A 7,003-nucleotide genomic window follows, 5' to 3' on the forward strand; every position below is an offset into this window, starting at 1 on the left:
CTGATTCAGGAAAAAATGAATCACGGAAAAAATATTCTTTTGTTGTAAAATGTGTCCATGTTGTTAAACTTGCCACCTTCTTCTTTTTTTTTAAATTTCTTTTTATTAAGTTTTTTCCAAACAAATCATACATAATAGAAAATCCAAAGAGAAAACATAACATACAAATAATACCAAGAAATAAAAGAATACATTAGGTTACTTCCCTTCATCTCGGTTTAGGTTATCTAACCATCCTAAAACTTGCCACCTTCTTAAGACAAAACTATTTTAAGACTTGAGGAATTTCCTGCTTCAGCCACAAGGTAGCGCCCATACCCATTTTTTTGAAATTGCATATACGATACTGAACATAGCGAACCTTTGCTGTAACTCTGTGTAACTTAGATAGAAACCCAAAACCTAAGGTACAATGTAAATAACTCGGGAACAAAACATTTTGATCCTTTTTTTTTTTTTTTTTGCAATACCCACAGGACATTCAGATTGCTTCTTTAAACGCTATTCCATATTTTAAAAGGAGAAAGTGCTTTGAGGCACCTTAAAGACTAAGGCTGCTTCTCTGAAAGAAACCTTCGTTGAACTTAATGGCACTTACTTTTGAGTAGATACATATAGGATTGTGCTGCAACAGATTTATTGAGGCAAAAGCTTTTGTGGACCAGAGCAGAGGTTTTGGGTCCAGGGCTCCCTTGACCAACTATCTTCTTTCTGCGGCACCCCTGTGGGGCTCAGGAGCCCAGTTATGTCACCCCTTGCCTGCAGAATTGGTAGCCTCTTGCCCTTTTTCAAACACCCTCTCTTGGGGAGTATTCACTCAGCCTTCTCTCCTCTCTCCTCTCCTTGGGAGTCCTCTGGGCAGCCGTAGCTGCTGCTCCTGGTCTCTGTGCTCCCCCCCCCCCACTTCAAAGAGAGGTGCCTCCTCACAGGGGCCTGGGAAGCACCCCCTGGCCAGCCCCAGAGGCACCATTCGCCTGGGGAGCTTGTAGCCAGGGCTGCTGCACAAACAGCTGTGCAAGCCTTTGGGAGGCAGACATGAGAGAGCATCAGAGGAGAGAGGGAAGAGGGACAGAGGCCAGTGTTGCCCGTGGCACCCCTGACCATCATTCAAGGCACCCCAGGGTGCACACTGGTTGAAAACCACTGGACTAGAGACTTATTCAACAGACACGTCTGTGATCCACATTTGGAAGATGCCCGTAATATGTAAACAGTGGAGCAAAAAGAACATTAAAGGTAAGGGATAGCAACCAGTCTGTGACATTTCTATGTGGAGCCCAGCAAAAGCAACAACGCAGAGCAGTGAGTGTGAATATCTCATGTGACTCCATGGTGCAGTTCTGCCATTTTAGACTCTGGACTTCATAAATCTTCATTGTCTGAACTGCGAGAACCATGGGGAATGGAAAGCCCAAACAGGAGAAAGCATGATCAGGTGTTCACACTGCAGCGAATGGGCTGTTGCGCAAAACCTTTTTGGACCTGTGCCACAATGGAAAAATGCAAGCAATATCAAAACTGCAATGCATCTCTTTGCCAGCAAAATGCATAAAAAAGATTCAATAATATGCAAAACGTGCATGGGGAAAAAACAAGAAATTCCTAAGGCAAATGTTGAGAGCACTGGTCCTTGTTGTGTGCACAAAGCTAAGCGCATACCTGTCTTCTTTCATATTTCATTCTTAACTATGTTGTTTCTGACCTGCTCTTTCTGGGTTAATAAAAGTGTGCATATGTGAGCAGGGAGATGTGCAGCTGGATTCTCTTCCTGTTGTTAATTATTATACTAATATTATAGTCATGAGGAAATATCGAACGTTATGTCAAGGGCATAAGCTGAGGGCAAAGCAAAAGCCACAATCCAACAAATGGTAGTTGCAGCTGAAATCAGTGGTACTTAAATAAGGCCCCACCTGCACTATGGCCATGGCTTCTCCCAAAGAATCCTGGGAACTGTAGTTTGTTAAAAATGCTGGGAGTTGCAAACCAGGATATTCTCTGATGTTATTTAGAGCTAAGAGAGTGAAACATTTATTCCCCCTTCCTCGAGAAAAGGATGTACTCAAAGGGCACAAAGCATTTTTGGAGTAAATGACAGGAAGTTAGTAATAAGATCATTAATGACTACACAAATCAGTCATTTATAATCTGTAATTTAAAACCATTTTGCATCTGCAAAACAACTTCACAGGGACTCCATTTTGGGCTCCCCAAAGTCATCTCTTTGGCTATTGTGAGAAAAGGATGCTGAGCTAAGTGCGCCATTGACCTGACTCAGCAGGGTTCTGCTTATGTTCTTACAATTCCAACATGGGAAGCATTTGCTGCACTGGGTTGAAGGGTGAGGTATAAATTTAATAAGTAAATAAACTGAAGAGAGATCTGGGAATAAACAGACAAGGAAAGGAAGGGAGCAGCATGAGAGTCAAATGACCGAAACCACCTTTAGCAGTATCACAATAAACATAGACAGAGGAAAGGGCAGATTGTTCATTCCTCCCAGATAAAAAGTTTGATAAAGATGAGAAGTTCAGCAGTTTGCTCCTGGGATTTTTTTTTATTATTCCTATAAATTTTTTCTTCATGTGGCTGTAGTCAATTCGAATTAAGGCAACAATTCCCTTCTGTTTGTGTTATAGATACTTCCTTCTCTCATTCCCTCCCCCTCTTAGTTAGATGCTCCATGGAAACCCAGATGAGACAACAAACACAGATTCCAAAGTTCAACCCAACAACACTGCCAAAGAGTGGGAGAGATAATATATCGTAATTATAGCAAAGTACAGCTGTATAACTTTCCCTGATGTGTGGCCCTTATTTGCCAGGGAATTCTTTTCTTCCTCACCTTGAATATGGACCTTCAAGGAAGTTGGGTATCAGCAGCAGCTGATTTCATCAGCTGAATGGCAGGGGAAGAGACACTTATGGGAAGTTGGTCGGGTGATCACTAAAATATATAGGACCAGGATTGTTTTTACTTTCAAATGTCAGTACTCTGAATTATACCTGGAATGTGACTGGCAAGCAATGGAACTCAGTAGATAGAGTGTAAGGTGCCATGTTTTCCACTAACTGCTGTTTCTGAACGCCTTTCGGCCCTTGTGAGTTCCAAAACTTCCCTCTTCCTTCAGCATAAGAAAAGACAACATGTTTGATAAGTTAAAAATTGGTTTACTTACAAATTCTTCAAAGGTCAGGTTCATGTGCTTTTCCATACATCAGTCAAAAATGTTTTACAAGCAGTAAAACTAGGCTTAGTTGTACTGTTTTGAAAGTTCCTAAATTATTGGTATAGGTACAGTGGTGCCTCGCAAGACGAAAAGAATCCGTTCCGCGGGTCTTTTCGTCTTGCGGTTTTTTCGTCTTGCGAAGCAAGCCCATTGACGGAGTAGCGCTATTAGCGCTATTGGCGATTTAAGGGCTAAAAACGGCTTTTTAAGGGGTGGGGGATTAGCGGTTTTGCTGCTAAAATGCTTTTAGCAGCTTAGCGATTCAAAATAAGGGGTTTTGGAGCAAAAAAAAATATTCAAAATTTTTCGTCATTTTTCGTCTTGCGAAGCAAGCCCATAGGGAAATTCGTCCTGCGAAGCGCCTCTGCAAACGGAAAACCCTTTCGTCTTGCGGGTTTTCCGTCTTGCGAGGCATTCGTCTTGCGGGGCACCACTGTACAGAAGAATGGTTTGTGAGAGCCATGTGGTCTGAGCTTGGAGCAACCAGCTCAGACTTCTTCACACGTTGAGCTTCTCAGGTATACTAGGTGCAGCAATAAGCTTGATTACCTTCCTCCCAAGTAGCAAGGGAGTGACCTAAACTAAGCTGGCAGAACAGTTTATTCTATGGCCTTAACCCCTGTGTTAATTAGACTTAAGCATATTGGTTATGAGACTGAATATCCCATACCCCCAACCTTAGATCTATGGAGGCCATTGAGCTCCCTCTGTGTATTAGATTTGTCAGTTTGTCTTCAGATTTTTTCTTTCGATTTTAAGACTCCTCCTTGGCTAGTGAGGAGCTTAGCCTATGTAAGCTTCTTACATCAAGAGCAGGCATCCCCAGACTTGGCCCTCCAGATGTTTTGGGACTACAGTTCCCATCTTCCCTGACCACTGGTCCAGTTAGCAAGGGATGATGGGAGTTGTAGTTGTCTCAGGAGGAAGCAGGAGAATAAGCCCAGCTGGCCCAATCCTTTCCTCTCTGCCTCATCCCACATTACCTCTCCTTGTCTTTCATTCTCCCTACAGCCATCTGTGTGTGTAGGAATCACATGGTGGCCAGATTTTTTAAAGTCTCGTGGCATATACCAGTATACCAGGGGTGGCCAACTCCCAAGACACTGCGATCTACTCACAGAGCCATTGATCTACCAGTGATCTACCAGTAGATCACGATCTACCTGTTGGATGTGCTGGTTTTCCATAATTTTTTCACAGAAAATGTAAAACAAAACAAAAAAACACCTGAGAACAAATTAGAGGGGGCTGGTAGTGCAATTACAGTGCATCAGAGAGTAATATAAAATATAAATCCTATAAATGTGATTTTGGTTGGCATCCCCCTATCTGGAAAGACATGGCGTGTACCTCCAGGGGTCAAGTCAAACCACTGGCAAATCACAGCACCTGCTGTGGCTGCAGAGACTAGTAACTCATTATTGCTGCCTCCTGTGTTGCTTTTGCTGCGTTAGTAGCACCAAAGTGATGTTTATCGCTTAAGATTCTATGCACATTATAAAGGAGTTTAATAAAATTATATTATCTAAGGTCTCAAACAGAGATAGCATTTCCTTAAAACAAAAAAGCACCAACCTAACAGTCATTAAACTATATTTTCTCCACTACATAATTATCACAGCCAAGTCTAAGCATTTGACATGATTAGATGTTAATATATTTCCTTTCCTCTGACACCTGCAACCCATCTCACAGAGAATAGATTAATTTTCTTCAACTCAAACAGAACATATATTAACATTGACTTTTCTGCCCGATCACATCATTTATCCATTCTTTGATCACTGGAGTCTCTCTGTCTCCCGTATTCTTCATATTTTCTTTCTTGCTGTCACAATCATATTAACAGCCAATTCTTGATCTATTTTTTTATTTAAAAAAGTTGCTTCTGTAAGCCAATAAGAAAAATTGCAAATCCATTATTCATGCTTTCCCCCCTCAATTCTTCTCTTCTCATATATCAATAATTCTTAGCTGAAGGGCAATTCTGTCACAACTGGGGAATTTCCCCCTCCCATTTCGACACTTCCATCAATTATTGCTACATTTTTTTTATTAAATTTAATTTTGTTGCTACCATCCTAGTATAGCACCAGGCCATCATTTCGAAATTGATCCCTTGCAAATTATGCACGTAAAGAATAGCAATATGATGTGTCTCTGTCTCCTCCTGTTTGTTTAATGCTTTAAGAGAAGAGGTTTGTGAAACTGTTGGTGTTCATAGAATCAAATGTTTGACTTCGCCTTATAGAATAAAGACTGCAATACCTTGAATAAATGTCATGGAAAATAACAGCAGTTCTGCAGCACAATTCTATGCTTACTTACTTAGAAGTAAGCCCCATTCCTCATCATTTCTAGGGCAGGTGTTGGGAGCCTGTGACTCTCCAGATGTTATTGGATTCCAATCACACCAGCCTCAACCAGCATGGCGAAAAATAAAGGATGATGGGAATATGTGGAGGACCACAAGTTCCCTTTAAACCTTTTCTAATTTAATGAGGTCATGATAAGAATGCTTTACGCCCAGGGATGGAAGGAAGAGAAAACACCAGCTAAAGAAGAGTGGATTATGAAGACAATGGATTGGTAAAATTGTCGTGATTGTATTAAGAAAGATTGAATTTAATTGATATCCAATCTGTAAGACAGAAGGAAAGAGAACAAATTACCTAGTGAGCTAATTGAATTTCTTAGTGATGTATGGTAAAAAAACAACTGTGTCAGGTTCTGCGGCAGTTTCAGCCTCACAAATCAGGAGAACTTCTGTAATTGACATGGATCAACCACTAAATATGAGAGAATTAATTTTAAGTTTGAAGAAAGATATCCAAGATTTAAAAAATAATGTAAATGAAAAGGCAAAAGCAACAGAAGAAAAACTTATTTCAATGGGAGTTAAAATAGATGAAAATGTAAAAATAGCAGCTGAGTTATCAACTCAGGTCAATAACTTAGTACAAAAAAACTCAGAACTGACGAAAATAGTGCTAGACCTTAAAGGTAAAACACAGAACCTAGAGGAAGCTCGGAAAAAATTACAAAATGAAAATAGAGAGTTGAAAAGGGAATGCGATAAGATAAGGAAAGAAACAGCAGATCTGAAAGCACAGCAGGATTCAACTTTGGATTTTATTGCGATGTTGCAAATGCAGAGAAGGGAGAATACCCTAAGATTCAGAGGACTAACAGAGGAAATAATTGAGAAAAAAATCTCAAAAGAGCTAGCAGCTTGGTTAGACCTAGAAAAAGCAGAAGTAGCACAAAAAATAGAAAAAGCATTCAGAGTCAAATCTAATGTAGCAAAAGCAAACAACTGGCCGGCTGATTGTTTAGTCTCTTTTAACTCTATGGATTTCAGAAATAGATTTTACATGCTAGAAGAAATTCCAATCGGAAGGAAATGATATTATCGTCCACAAGATTATCCCAAATCGGTTGATAAAAAAGAGAGAGGCTTATAGACCTCTGGCCGAGGCACTAAAGGCAAAGGCAGTGGACTATAGGTGGGAGTACCCTGAAGGCATCTCCTTTTTCTTTAAAGGGAAACGTAGAAAGTGCTTGTCGGCATTAGATGCAGACAAGTTCTGGAGAAAGTACCGGAAAGACCTCGGAGGAAAAAGGCAATTGTTGGGAGAATCAGAGGAAATTGAACAAACAGTTGAGAGTTAGGAGACAGATCTAAGAAGGGAATTTATTAAATGTATACTGAGACCTTGAATGTGTAATTATTATTTTTTTAACCCGTTGACGTATCATAAGAAATAAAGTAT

The 7,003-nt window shown here is 40.3% G+C and overlaps 1 long non-coding RNA gene across 1 annotated transcript in view; it reads left to right on the forward strand.

The window, feature by feature from the left end:
• The window catches only part of LOC310672086, a 36,702-nt gene that overhangs the window by 21,299 nt on the left and 8,400 nt on the right, over nt 1–7,003 (forward strand). The gene's annotated exons all lie outside the window — the stretch shown is intronic.

Source organism: Podarcis tiliguerta (genome assembly GCF_965153285.1).
Source record: "Podarcis tiliguerta genome assembly, chromosome: 1".
Classification (NCBI taxonomy): Eukaryota; Metazoa; Chordata; class Lepidosauria; order Squamata; family Lacertidae; genus Podarcis; species Podarcis tiliguerta.